Source organism: Epinephelus moara, chromosome 10 (assembly GCF_006386435.1).
Source record: "Epinephelus moara isolate mb chromosome 10, YSFRI_EMoa_1.0, whole genome shotgun sequence".
NCBI classification, from domain to species: domain Eukaryota; kingdom Metazoa; phylum Chordata; class Actinopteri; order Perciformes; family Serranidae; genus Epinephelus; species Epinephelus moara.
Genome location: NC_065515.1, coordinates 19315913 through 19331637, shown reverse-complemented (window position 1 = coordinate 19331637; position 15725 = coordinate 19315913). Strand labels below are relative to the sequence as shown.

Here is a 15725-nt window from a genome sequence, read left to right as displayed (position 1 = left end):
CAAAAAGCAACCAGAGCTCTGTTCAGCCATGCTATGCTAAGCTGTGTGTAAAAATAGATTCCATTAAGCCCTGATTTTCACAGTGCTGATATGATTTGCCTCCGAATGTATAGGGTGAGTGCTTGCAATAACTCTTGCTAAATATTTTCTCCAATCATACCCTAAAAAGGAGGCTAGCAAGATTGCCTCCAGGCTCTTAAGACACACTCTCTGTCGGATGTTTATAGTTAAATGAATAACGCACGGTAGTTGAATTGTGTTTTAGCTTTATGTTGTGAATATTATATTCATAAATTATTGAAGAAATACCTCCCATCCATCTCAAGGTGTCCAAGGCTCGAATTAAGAGCATGGAAAGCATTCTCTCCCATCAAATAGAAAGCATGTCAATGGAAAAACCCATTACGTTTGCCTTTAGGCGCTTTCCTATTTAACACTGTTTTCTTTAATGGGGTTATTCAGTAAACCTTGCGGCCATCTTAAACTAATTGCATGTTTCATAAACTGATAAGGAAAAATCACACAGGTTACAGGCTGCAGCCCATACATCTTATTTAGATTCCTGCACTTCTGTAACCATCCAATTTAAGAGCTTAGCAGACTTTACTTCTTATCAGCCATTTTACCTTCAGCTGAAATTACATACTCTATAAACTGGGTTTGTGAGGGCTAGATTTGGTTTGGGCTGTACAAGGCAATGCAGTGCTGTGATCCCAGTCATATGCATGATGAACGGGGATGAGTCTGAATCATAAAATCAGTTCTGTGTTGTGTTGCCTGTCAGTGTTTGATGAGGTGAGCTTGTTGTATCTTGTGCAGAATCATCAGCCCATCCCCTCAAACCCCGCAGAGTACAGTATTGTGTATTGGTGTGCATGCATATTTGCCATTGGCTCATTTGAATGTGTGCGATGTCGGTAATGAGCAGCCAGAGCTGGTGAGGCATAATAATGCCCAAGGAAGGGATGAGATGGATTCTCTGCTGGGTGTTTCTCTTTTACCATTATTATCCTGGTTGCCAAGATGTTAAAGTCCCGGATGCTGCAGCAATTTACATGGGCCTAATGAACCTGTTAGCTTAGACATGCATTCCCCTGCTACTCCCCTTCACTATGGGCACATGGGTGGAGAAGAATCAGGCCCAAATCCATCATTTAATAAGCTTTAGATAACAACATCATGACGGTTAATATGTTTTTGTGCCAATCTGGCGCTGCTTTTGGAGCTCTGCCGTTGCCCTGCATGTTACAATGACTTTATGCAGTGATTGGATGTGCTAAGCAAGAGGAACAATTTTCTCCAGGAATTTTGATTGGTTTTGTCATTAAGGAGATTAAGGGGAAGAATAACAATTGATCAGGACTCTGGTATGTTATTGAATTAAACCAAATTGTGATGTGTGTGCTGCTGCACTTGGATGATTTTTTGTGTTTTAATAAGTTGGAAGATTATTGCCACTAATGCAAAACTTATTGTATAATTTGGTTTCCTACTCACTGCCAATGAATATTTTTTTCTCTCAATCCAGACACTGGGGGCTTGTCTGGAGAACACTTCCAGACAATAAGAGCAATTTCTTGTTCAACACAACAGTACCCTCATTTAGCTCCAACTAATTATGCTTAACAAGGTCATTTGGTAACAGGCAACTGTCACAAAAATGACAATGGAGGTTTGGGTAGAGCCAGTGTCCTCATACGAAATGCGATTATGTCATTTAGACTGCAATTTCATAACGTTGCTACCCATCGATATTCTTTTTTCTATGCCCGTCAACCCTTTGTCCACACTAACATGTTTTAAAGTAATTGAATTGCTGCTTCACAGCAGTTACTTGCTCTATAGACAAAACTGCAGTCTCAAGGCCTCTAGATGTTACAACCTAATTTATTTTTTGTTAACTTTTCTATATCTTTATATTTTGTGCCAGTAGAATTACATCAGACTTCACTCAGCTGTGATTTTTTATGTAAACAAAGGGCGGAGACAGGACAGTCGGAGAGTTTGTTTGGAGTGAGTTTGGAAAGAAGAAGAGCCAGTTGGAGAGCATCAACATAAGCCAGTACATATATGTCTTAAGATTCCAACAGAAGCAAGGTATTTAGCCATGTTTTGGTTAAATGTGATTGCCTGGTAGGGTTGGGTCGGTATGAGGAAAAAAAAAACCGGTCCGGTTTTTGTAAAAAAAACGCATCAAGTCGGTAATACCGGATTTTCGCCACTTGGGGGCGCAATTGACTCATTTAAAATAAAAAACGACCTTAGGACAACAGAGTGACAGTAACAAGTTGTTTCTTTTATTCCTTACAAATAAATTTTGCAGCTTACTCAATCAGTGCAAACAAGGGTTGCCTCCTTCGTCTGGCTTAAAGCCAAAGTGTTGCCATAGTGGCGCATTCCTTGATTTCGTCGAGACTAAATTGTCCGCCATTATCGACTCCCTGTCACTATTAAACAAACTCCAGGCTACAGTAGAGGCGCATGCGCACTCACACCTCCTAGCTCAGTCCCCGCCCCACCCCCCTCTCTCTCCTGCTTGCTGTGCACTTGATGAAGAGGCAGACACAGGTGCTCACAGACTCGGGCTTACTATAAGCGGAGCGGACTACGTGTAAAAATGTCCGTGAAAAATCCCCGCGATGTGAAAAATACATGCCAAACAGTCTTTTGTGTGACACTGGTGCGCGGAGCGAAGTCCGCGCGGTCGTGCTTTGTGCGCACAGGGCTTGCGGATGTCCACTTCCACCACCCCAGCCTAACACCTTACGGGCCCACTTCCTTCTGTCTTTATTCTTTATTACCATCAGTGCACTGATCACATGATTGTAGCTTTTCCAAATACATGGGTCATTCACAAATTACTGGCTCATGATTATGGAGTATATGTACAAATTTTGATGCATTACTTTTCATAGGAAAAATAAAAACAGTACATGAGAACAGTCTTAACTCATATAAAAGTGAACCACTTTGCTGAGCCAGAAAAGCTAGACTTAATGTATTGGTTGGTCTTTTGCCCATACAATTAACAAAAACAGGCACTAGTGATAAAATCAGGTGTTACATGACCCCTGAGTTTACATGTTGAGACTAGAATTGGGCGTAGCTGGCAGTATTTATGTGTGGTGCGACGATGCCCCCATTGGCCAGCGTCCACTTCACTATGTTCCTCAAACTTTCTTTGGTATTTTCAGTCTAATTAAATAAACAATAGACTTGCAAAATGTCAAGAAAAGTAATATTCTCACACCTGTTTTCTTATTTAAAGAGATAAATACAACAGGTTGATGGCATTCTTGGAACATAACCACCTGTGAGAAGATGAGCGAAACGGTTTTCGCAGGGCAAGATCCTGTATAGATCACATACACACAGTATGTACTGTAATAAGAAATAGAATTCACGAAAATAGATCAACTTTTTCATGTTTTATTGATTTTAAAAAGGCTTTTGATTTGGTTAATATAGATCTTTTGGCATTTAGGCTCCTTAAAACAGGAATTAATGGAAAATTTTACTCTGCCATTCAGTCTATTGAAAAAGGCACCTGTGGCCTGTGTTAAGTTAAATGAATATTATACAGAGTGGTTCCCTACACCCCTAGGGGTGAAGCAGGGGGACTCTTTATTCCCAACTCTATTTGCCATCTTTATTAATGATTTAGGGAAAGAAATAAACAGCTGGAGTTGGGGATAACATGCGGGGAAGTGAAACTGAGCACCTTGCTTTATGCAGATGATATAATATCGATGGCAGAAAATGAAATAGATTTGCAAAAAATGTGCCGAAATGTGCCGAAAAATGGTGCAAAAGTACTATCAATCCAAAAAAGACAGAGATTATGGAGTTTAGAAAAGCTGGTTGGAAAAGAAGTGAATTTCAATTCTGTTTTGGTGATAATAAACTCGAATATACCGATAAGTACAAATATTTGGGCCTTTTCCTGGATGAACACATGTCATTTTTACATGGGACATCAGTGTTAGCAGACTCTGCCAGTAGAGCTCTAGGAGGTATCATTGGGAAAACTAAGATTTTAAGAAATATGGGTTATGCTACATATAGCCAATTGTATCAGGCTTGTGTCTGTCCTATTCTGGACTACTCCTCTGGAGTGTGGGGGTTTAGATACTATAATAACAGTCTAAGTGTGCACAATAGGGCACAAAGATACTTTCTCGGTGTCCATAAATTTGTCCCTATATCTGCCGTTAACGGGGACATGGGATGGGTACCGTGTGAAGTCAGGTGGAAGGTAAATATGATAAACTTGTGGAATAGAATGCTTGATCTACCGGACGATAGAATGGCGAGGAAGATTTTCATGTGGGATCTCTCAGTGGAAGGGGAATGGGCGTTAAGGCCCGTTTCCACTGAAGAAGTTCCCGGTACTATTTGGGGGGCAGGAACTACTACAGGAACGTCCTCTTGCTCGGCTCTCTCAACCGCCGTGTCTCCACTGAGAGAGCGGAGTACGAGGAAGGTTCCTGTAAAGTTACGGGCTCTGGATGTGACGTAATCGTTGCGCGACCATTTTGACCGGGGCGACGTAGGGACGTTGTTAGCTGTTAGCCGATAGCGGTGTCTGTAATAACTCAGTAAATGGCCCGTGAAAAAAACATTTTTTCCAGCGGATGTCTTAGTTACAACATGATTGAGCTAACTGGAGTAGTTTCATGTCGTATCCGACAACGGGAGGCTTTTAACAGATGCTGTTGTGAGCTGTCCCTGTCAGCTGCAGCCACTACTGATGCTTTCCAGACATCGTGATTTCCCATAACTGAATAAATACCACACATAGCAACACAAAACTGCTTTGCTAGCTCAATCATGTTGTAACTAAGATATCCGCTGGAAAGAATATTTTTTTCACGGGCCATTTAGTGAGTTTTTTTTACATGGCGGCGGAAGCTATATGAACGAGCTAACCCTCGTCTGCTGAGTTTTAAAAATGCCGGCTATTTTGTAGCTTTCTGTTCACGTCACATCCCTCCTTGAGTATATCCAATCAGCACCAAGTAAACCCCAAGCCCCAGCCAGGAGTCTTTCGGGGCCGTTCTGAGTACCTACCCCGAGGCAGGGACTTGTTTAGCCCCTGTAAAAGTTCCGGAACTCTGTCCTTAGGGGGTGGTTCCTGCGGTGGAGACACGCACCAACGGCCCCGGCCCCGTAAAATTACCCCTTAGTTCCTGCGGTGGAAACGGGCCCATAGAGATGTGTGATCTGCTTCAAGAGCATGGGCTTCAACATCTCTATAGCCACAGACAGAGAGTGGATGTGGCGATGTTTAAAGAATTTGCTATGACAAAATATAAAAGTAACTGGCTGGATGAAATTAATCATTAACCAAAATTACGCACATATTGTTTGTTTAAAGAAGTGTATGAATGTGAAAGATACGTTATGTATGATTTATCTAAGAGCCAAAGATCTCTGTGTGCTCAGTTTCGCTTTGGGATATTACTGCTACATATTGAGACAGGACGCTACAGTAGAACTGAGAAAGATCAAAGATTATGTCACTACTGTGAGCTTGGTGAAGTAGAGAATGAAACTCACTTTCTGCTGTATTGTCCATTCTACAATGACCTAAGAGAAACACTCTTTGATAAAGTATCAATACATGTAGGTCTGTCCCAGGATAACCAAATAATTAAATGGCTATTTGATAATCATATATTTGCAATATCCAATTATATCCATAACGTGTGGAACAGAAGAAAGCAAGCAACTTATGCACACAGATAGACCGTGGCTCTAAAGATTGTCCATTTTATTTTGTTTTATTTATTTTTATTGATTGTTATTTGCAGCTTGTGTATATGTCATGTTTACTGTTCTATGTTGGCGTGATGGCACTGGAAAATGTTTTGTTTAAAATGCGTCTGAATAATCCCATTAGGGATGGGCTGTCTTGGGCAGCCAGGCACGAAAATAAAATTTCATTTCATTTCACAACCTTTTTCTTTCAGAATTCACATTTCTCTCTTTCATCTAACTATAACTAGCTTGATTGCCTTGTTCATGCATTTTAAAAAGCACTTCATTCAAACTGGACTGAAACAAAATAAAACTCAGAGTAGCCGTGTTAATTGTTAGCCCACTGTTCCAGTGTAGCGGTTGTGTACTCTCTCTTGCGTCAGTCATGAAACACTGTTGGCACCCGCCGTTTATTCCCGCATCTGGCAGAGGAAATATTTTCACAGCCAGTCTTGGCCTCATTCATACACGTGCTCTCACACAGGGAATATCAAATAAAAAAGGAGTGCAAGTTAGCTAAACCCTGAGTTATGCTAACCACGTTACACACAAATTATTAAAAACACTGTCAACTTTTACGGAAGGACATGCTCAACTGATCAGGAGCTCCAGTCTTACAAAAGGTAACATATACAACCCCTTAGATATAAAGTTAAGATAATTAATACAAAATAATTACGGAGCTGATAACATGTGCACCTACCAGGGAGACAGCGCAGCCAAAGTGTTGCTATCTTCCGGGGTACACGACCCTAGTCTGCAGGGGTGTTGTGTTCACTGACCATAAAATAAATCAGTTTCAGAGAAAGTATAATAAAGCAGTGTGAGCCATGGCAAGTGGGATCATACATACTGTATATTAACTCCGTTACACCAGCAATCACCAACTCTGGTTTGGTAGAATGCTTCATTCGCATCCTCCCTTGACCCTCTACCACTGTGCCAAATTTCACATGGATTGACCAAGTCAGTGAGGAGAAAAACGTGGAACAGACACACAGACAGACACACCCACAGACAGAGTTTTCGTCATTATAGCAAAATGATACTGTCGGGATATGTAAATACCCTGGTATACTGAAATACTGTGATACTGCCTGTGCTTCGTTCAGACACATTTTACCACAGTATTAGACAACTGACAAACAACATAGATCAATGCCAAATTCTGTTCATATTTTATTTCTTCCATAACGTGGAGATGTAAAAATTCTTGTAATGCTAATTGTAATATACTGTACAGTCATTTTTATTCCTGGATCTTGCACTAGTAGCATCATGATATCACAGTAGATTTGTATATTAATATTATACATTTATAAATGACCATCTAAATGCAAACACGTGGTACATGCTGTTAAACTCGGCCACATCATAAATGCTGCTGTGATGAGCATGCAGGAAAGTCAGAGTTATGTTTGGTAACACTCCAGTCTTCCTTGTTGAGAGGCCCAAGTGATTTCACTGAACAAGAGAAAGAACTAAACACAAAGATTGCCAGAATCTCTCAGAAACCTTCAGCTTCTTGGTCTACACGGCACATTCTCGCCCACCACTGTTTGGTCTTTTAAGTTAAGTCAGTTGGCAAGTAAACAAGAAGAAAAACTTGAGGAGGAAGCAGGAAACTTAAAAAAAAAAACTGTCCTCTGTTCATCATTTAACACAAATTGTTTGTTCCATCTTACCTTGCACGCACCAGCCAGAGCTTTGGATTGTTTGACTGCCTCTTTAAAACTGTATACCAGTGTTGACACTCCTGGAGGAATTGGATTGTTTTTCACCCTGCTGACCACCACTTCAGTGAGTTAAGTGCAACAGGCTCTGAGCCTAGGTGGAGTGAAGTAAATAAGTGCCTCTTCAACCCATGTTGTGCCCCCTGTTGGCTGTCATCAGGAAGTCAGGTTTAGACTCTGGGTTTGCTGACTCCTTTCTGACTCATGCCTTTCACCGTGTCCTCAAGTCAACCCAGCTAGATCCCACATACACTCCACACAGGCATATTGATATCTTTAATTGCAGTAACAGTATTTTACTCTTACTGATGCATTCCTATGGAGACCTTCCAGTGATTAAGCCAATCTCGGAATGGAGTATTTGCTCTATCAATAAAATTACTTACTCAAATCACTGTTATGAATCAGAGACCTTGTTCGTGGGCGAAACCTAAGCTGAGCATAATCCTTGCCAAATGGACTGGCGATTAGCTTAACTAAGGACTTTTTGGTCCCTGCCAACACACAGGCTCTGCATTTTAAGCAGAGGAGCATTCATTGAATTTCTGTATTCATCCAACCTTCTGCCGCCTCCTCCCATATAAACAGGCTAACATGCATGCATATACATACACAAAGAAAAATGTGAATGCTGAAAATTTCTTAACATTTTTCTGTATTCACAACACTGCTTTTCAATGATATATAGGAAAGTGCGACACAATGCAGTCTTGCCTGGCATTAAGGAATCTGCCGAATTCTGTCATGATAATTGACAATGTACAGACTTACCCCTTAGGCTACAGGCTTTCCCCTCAAACACCTCACATCTATGCTCCGTAGCTCTGATATTAGTAGGGGTTTTGGATGAGGTGTTTCCTAATGTTTCATGGTGAAAGCAGAATGCCGAAACTGCTCCTGCTGTACAACCCAGTTCTTTCACCCACTCTCTAAACTAGGAGAGGGAACCGCGCGTGTACTGCATGAATGCGTGTACCACCACGAGACACATAGAAAAAGGACTGTCCCTAAATCAAGCAAGTAAGCACAAATAGGGCATGTAAAATATGACTATGCCCAGAGGGGCCTCTTCTCTGTGCAATGTATTTATTCCAATATTTGCAGATGACTGAAAGCAGTTAAGTGCTGTGGCAATTGCTTATTTCCCTTTGTCAGGATGATGAATGTGGTCGCACCTATCGGACTGTGCAGGGGTTCCAATGTCCTCTGACAATGAAGGATTGTCCATTTGTGCCATGGACAGAGCACATCAAAAAGGGTGGATAAAGCCCTGCAGGAAAGCAATAACAAACACTCCCTTGTTACTGTCATTGTTTATGACAGAGGGATTTTAAAGCACGACATTTTCCATGTCATCTGCAAACATTGGAGACCCGACATCACCTGACGTTGGCCCTGATAGGAACCCAAATATAATTTATCTATCAATGCTAAGTTAATATGAGTTATGTCAACAAGGGACGGAGCAAATAACTGATGTCAATATAATCGCCACCCTTTTCTACCCTAAAGCATTTCTGAAGCTATGGCGCATAAAGTACGTTTATGGTTTTATGTTATTGAAAAACAGACCTGGGTGTCTAATAAGACTAAATGGCTCTGCTTATATGGGCTACAAATGGTGGCCAGAGATGACACCATAAAGTGGTGGCGGTTGTTAAATGAGACTGAACAATACAATACAATAAAAGCATATAGCATCCAAAGATTTATTTGCCAACAACTCTGACTCTCACTTTGACTAATATCTATCTATCTATCTATCTATCTATCTGTCTATTGAGAGAGATACTGTATATACTGTATGTTTTACTACCGTCTTCATAACCTCATGTTGCCCTGACAATTCTTCTCTTGTGAACCCGATCAATATCTCTCTGTCTCTGTCAAATGTTTTGCACTATCATCACTTAAGCCTTTTGCCAGTGGTAGGCTGTTTGGCATTCATACTATGGCAAATGTTGATGTTTGCCTGTGTGTTAAAAAGGCTTGGACAGTGTTTCACCTCAGCTGTTATTGCCTGTAAAGATGCCAATGCTGGCTTGGTGACTGCACCAGTGACTGTATCCAGTGCCATTGATCTGCTTTCTAGAAAACTGCGACTTCTCCCTCGTGCGGTGCCAGATTTTACCACACTGTAAATAACAGTACAGTGCAGCCAGAAAAATGAGCAAGCATTTTACAGGATATAGTGTTGACTGTGTTCGTTTTTGTCTTCGAAGTTAGGAGGAATATTGCTGACAATTCGGGAGCGAGTTTCCTTGCTATATTTTAAGTTACTGTCATCTGAAATGTTTCTGGAGGCTGACTAATGGCAGTGATTTAGAGAGTTAAAACCTTGGATATGTCAGGTGGATATTTTCATCGGAAATTTGAAGGATTTATCACTTTAGTACAATTTTGCATGCTTGTGGTGAGTGTTGATTTGTGATGTTTTGATCATAGTCAAGGGTGTACAGCTTTGTTGACGGCAGGTCAGTGAAACTGTGTACGGACACCTGTGGATGAAGGGATAAAACAGACCACTCCAGAACACTTAAGATTTAATTGATTATTGCAAGATACTTTGAGAGCAAGCCAGAAGAAGGCAACTTTCAAATCCTTTTTTAAAGGTGGCTGAGAAACAGATGTCTTAGTGAGGAATGAAAAATGAAACTGAAGCAGTTGCTGGAACAAGGAACCAATAAACATGTTACAGATAATACAGTATTCCATGCAGGTAACATACAGGTGGCCTCATTGTGTTTGTGTGATATCAAGCTTAATTCAAACATGTGTGAGTGGAAGTGTGGGGATAGTCGAATGATTGACAAAACAGCTACAAAACACGATTCCTGTTTCAATCACATTCCTCCAATCTCTTTCCTAAATTGCACATTACTTCCATTGGGATTGGTGCAGTTCAGCAGTGAACACAGACAATGGAGGAAGGATGTCAGAAATGTGGAGAATTTGTCGATCAGTTCAAGCTCTAACCGTTTAAAGAAGTATTTCACTGATGGAAGGATAGCCTTTTTATAAAGCGAGGCTGTCTATGCAGTAGAAAGACACAAATAGTTTTGAAATTGGTGCTACATGGCCAGGGAAAACAGAGGGAAAGGACTGTGGCATCCACACCGGACCAATAAAAGCTCCCGCTGGTGGGTGACTTAATGCGAATTTGTCCATTTGACACAACGGTGGCTGGCTAGCAAGTGATCTCGTATTACAGTTAAACGGGAAGCTAAAACATGTTTCTGAAGAGTCTGCTTAGTTTTGCCATATGATCTCAGTTTTTTCAGCCTCTGTTTTCATTGTGTAGGAAACATGCTGGTTCCCACTTCAGCGCTGCTTAGTTTAACCGTTTAATCAGATTTCTGTCTGAGTTTTAGAGAGTTGAAGGTCTGTTTCTTAATAATAATACATTTTATTTACAGAGCGCTTTTCATAGTATTTAAAGACACTTAACATTAGTGAGAAACATCATAAAATAGACTACACTAAAACACACAACACTATTCTCACATTGAAAGCTGCTTTGAAAAGATGAGTTTTGATGAGTGATTTGAACTGGGAGAGGTAGGTGCAGTCTCAAATGTGTTTGGGGAGAGAGTTTCAGAGGGAGGGGGCGGCTATGGAGAAGGCTCTGTCACCCCTGGTCCAGTGCTTTGTCCTGAGTGGTGGAGTCAGGAGGTTGGCATCAGAGGAGTGGAGATTTGCGGGAAGGAGTGAGGCGGTGGAGCAGGTCAGTGAGGTAGGAGGGGCCTGGTTATGGAGGGCTTTGTGAGTGAAGAGAAGGACTGTGAATTGGATGCATTGTGGGACAGGGAGCCAGCAGAGGTTCTGAGGAGGGAATGGTCTACTTCCATGCACTTTGTTTCTGTGGTGGCGGCATGGGAGGGGGTCAATATGATAATGTGGAAATACAGCCTGTAGTTGGAGCAACAGCCTGGGGAAAACCAGCGAAACCACCCCAGATGACCTTTGTTGCAGGGGTGGGGGGGATTCAAGGCAACGGTTGCATGGAGGGACGTTTACCACAGCTCATTTACACATACTACCCACATTGTTTCAGTACAAAGCTGGTTGAAAATCTGCAAATTATCCCTTTAATCATCACTGTGGAAAGAGAGAGTTACAAAAATTAGTCAGCGCAGGCACTACTACACTACTACAAACTACACTACGTCTTCCTGCTGTACATTCTTTTTTTTCAGGACCAGAATGTTAAAATTTAAAGTACTCCTTTGATTTTCTTGTTGTAAAAAAAAAAAAAGACTTATTCTTTTTGTAATAGTGTTGTGTCTGCCTTGAAGTTACCCATTGAATCTAAGGTCTTTTTAAAGTTCTGAGGTACAATAATTGTCAGCTAAAAGTCTCAGCATGCCCCCTCCTCTCCTTTTATAGCAGTCATTTGCAGTGACATTTAAAAACACAGCAAGCATTGCCTGCCTTGTCATCTCAAGAGTCTTCACACAGTCTAGACATTACACAAACACGCTTGTTTGGGGCTTGTCTGATTTAACTTGAGGTTTTAGCTGTGTTATTGAGCACTGTAAACTCATCTGTAAACCCCAGCGGTCCCAGGCAAACAGGCGGTGAGTGACTCCACCCCACACCCAGCCTTGACCTATCCCTCTGACTTCGCTTCCCTCGCTCTCCCTGGCGCACCGCCAAGCCTGACCTGTCACTTGGGCGGTGAGTGGTGTGGGTAAGCTGCTCAGCAGCAGAATACCCAACCAGGCACATACTGATGAAAGGAATCACCTCACACACACTTCAAAGCACAAACAAATGAGGTAGAGGAGTGGACCTGAATAGGGATCAGTCCTTTTGGGAAAAAAAGTGTTTTAAAGTATGATATCAATCAATCACAAAATCTTTCCTGCACTTTATGTTACTGTAGAGTTTCCATGGTTACTTTTTAAAAAAATTTTTTTTACTGTTAACGTAGTGTACATCTTGTTCTCACCTCAATAAAACATCACACTCTTAAAAAGCCACAGCATGCTGACCCACTTTTTGTACTATGGAGCACAGCTGTCATTTATAACTGATGTGAAACTCTTCAGCTGTCATCATAGATTGAGGACTATAATGTGCCTTTCCACTGTGTGTGTACGCGCTATACATGCACATGTATTGGATGAAGTGAATGTAGAAGCTGGGGAGAGGAGACTGAGACGAGAGAGAGGAAGGTTGACAGAGAGAGAGGGATTAGGAGGACCTGGGCACAGATGGCTGTGGGAGGCAGATGTCCCCGCTGAGCTGTTCAGGGTAGTCCCTGCCAGCTCAGAAACGGTAACAGAAGTACGCAGAGCAAATAGGCTACCTCAGAACGGGTGGCTAGATTTGGGAAAGCAGATGCTAAAAAATGCGTTCCATCCTCAGGAAATGTCACCAGAACCACTACATCGCAGGAAAACAGCGGCCCTCTAAAGAATTGCTTGAAAGTTTTAAATCCCTCAAAACATGCACAAAAAAAGGAGAAAAAAAAACCATTTCCGATGCAGTCGTCTTAACAGAGTTCTGGTGTTTGTCTTTAAAGCAATTCAGCATTTGAATAAAAAATTTCAGCAGCACAGCATTATGAATGTTTTGGCATTATGACCTCCTAGCGGACTAAAAATAAATAAAGAAGAGCATTAGTTTTTCCCAGTGGTCTGGGTTTATAAGCCTTGCACCTCATGCTGGTTGTGTTGACACAGTAGCACAATAATAAAGCATTTCTGTAGCTGTTGCAGAACACAGAGGACGTGCATGTGGCCAGCTGGTCTATATCAGCTGTCTTTTATAATGACCAGTCAGTCACGTTCAGTCAACACATCGAGGCGGCCTTAGTAATCTGACAAGCTCTCACTCTCACGTCTGATTGTTATGCTACTGTTGGAGGTTATGTTACTCCTTCTGGCTATACTATCACTGGTTGTTGTGATTGTGTTTTCCTTCACCTCTTCAACCCTAGATGTTCTAGTTTCTTATCATACTTGTGTTGGCATCTCTTGCCTTGTGCATTCTGTTGGCTTCTGTTCTGAAAGACCTTTTGTGGACAGTGGCTGTAGGGATAAGTTTCCTATCTATTGTCTTAATCTTCTTAGTTAGATTTTTGTTTATTTTATTACCAGTCTAGTGTCCCGTGGATACAGTTGCTTTCCCATATTTAAGAAACAGTTTGATATTTAAAATTTGAATTAAAAACCTGTGTGAAAAGAGATCTTCCTTGATGTTTTTCCCATTTAAAGAATGTGTAAATGCTTAGGTGTGGGAAACATTACATATGGTTAACACTCCATGGCAGCTCTTAAACAAGCAATGTAAAGCCATAAACGCAAAAAATGGCAACTACACATGATTGCAGAGACCAGCTAAGATACATCGTGACAGTTTCTATTCATTAAATGTATACAGTCGCTTTTCCAAATAATCGCAGAACGTAGTTCCATAGGTTAAGGCAACAAAAGTATGTGGTTTGGTTTAGAAAAAAACATCATGGTTTGGCTTAAAATAAGTATGTTTGTTACTTTGTTATATAACATTATATGACATCTGTCAGTAGCGTTATATGCTACACAAAGAAATGATTTTTGGTTTTGTATGGGAAACGAAGAGCATTCCTTTAGGTGATAGCCTGGAGTTCGTTTGACTCATCCACCTCCCCTCCCAGATGCCCTATGTGGACTTTCTTGCTCTTTTTACTACTTCACTTGCTTGACTATCAAAAGTATGCCACTGCCCGGTGTGTGTCATACCGCCATTAAAGGAGGCTTTGGTGCTTTGGTATCTGACACGGAGAGCCACTGACTAAGGGCCTGTATTTGATGACTTCGGAGTGAGATGGAGTCGGCTTGGGTGCCAGTAATGATCATGCAATGATGAATGTAGAGCTGAAATGTTAAGTCCATTAAATGATTAGTTGATCAGCAGAAAACAGATTGTTAATTTTGATCATTGACTAATCGTCCTCTAGTGTCGGCTTCTCAATTGTGACAACTTGCTGCCTTTCTTTATCTTGTGTATTGGACAGTTGGTTAGTCAGGCCAAAGGCTAAACATTTCAGCTACGGCTTAGTAAAATGGAGATAGTATTGATTTCTTTTTACTATTTTCTGACCCTTTATAGACTGAGCAATTAATTCATTAATCTAGAAAATAATCAAAAGATTAATTCATGATGAAAATAATCGTTAGTAGGGGTCTTTGATAAATGGCCCCATACATAGAGAAGAGAAAACCCACAATAAGTTATCAGGTCTACTGCTTTCTGTCCACAGATTAAACCATATTCCAAATGAAATAAAGTATAATTAAAAGACTCCCAGGGTCCCGGCAATATTATAGCGCTCCGAGCCCCATGCATGCTTGTCTGGGCTTTGTCAACCACCCACAGCTTACCTCAGTTTGATCTGCGGGTCTTTAATACACAGCAGAAATGCAGTTATATGCCATATTTATATTCTTCTCTCCTTCCCAGTTATTGCATATTATCTCCCCTCCCTTCTTTCCATAGGGGAGGAATTACACAGACTTGTATTCATGGTGAATGTCAAATGCCAGTCAGTCATTACAGGCTCACAATTGGTGCATTAATAAGAAAATGTAAAAACTTGGGGCTGTGAATGCCCCTCACTGTTTTTTGGTGGACAGCAGTGGACTTTCAAGGATGACCCAAATGTGCCTCATAGTGAGACATTTTTTTGTAGCTTTCCTAAAAGTGTTTGCTAAATTGTCAGTCCCTCTTCATGCTGGAACCACAGGAAGGTGGCAGTGTGCAGTTTCGAACCATTGGTTTTGAAGGACAAGATAATTCGATTTGGGAGATACATTGTTGGTGGTCTTTGTATCCATAAGTAATTACAGTCACCTAACAGATACCTTGAGAGACAAAGCAGTGTGCTTTTTAGTCAGCTATTCTATAGCGCTCTTTAGGGTTGGGTACCGTTCATAATTGAACCGATACGGTACCGGTACCGGTATCTGAAATTCGGTACTTTTTAACCCTATGGGCCCCAGGCCTTTTTGGGGTATTTTTACTGCCTTTACTTTTAAGCTCATATCACAGTCATTATAAAGGCTACATACACATGCTATATCTTGTTTCTTTCAGGACAATGTGGGCTAACCATCATTTCATGTTCTTCTATGTGCCTGTATTTTATATTAATTTTTATATCAATGAAAAAAACAAATCTGTGTGCCTAAATTCTTACATTTTTACATGTATCTCAGCATAGCAAGTTGGAAAAAGACATATTCT

At 41.0% G+C, this 15725-nt stretch overlaps 1 protein-coding gene across 3 annotated transcripts in view; it reads left to right on the top strand.

The window, feature by feature from the left end:
* Positions 1 to 15725, top strand: part of negr1 (neuronal growth regulator 1) — a 190829-nt gene that overhangs the window by 28216 nt on the left and 146888 nt on the right. The window lies entirely within an intron of this gene.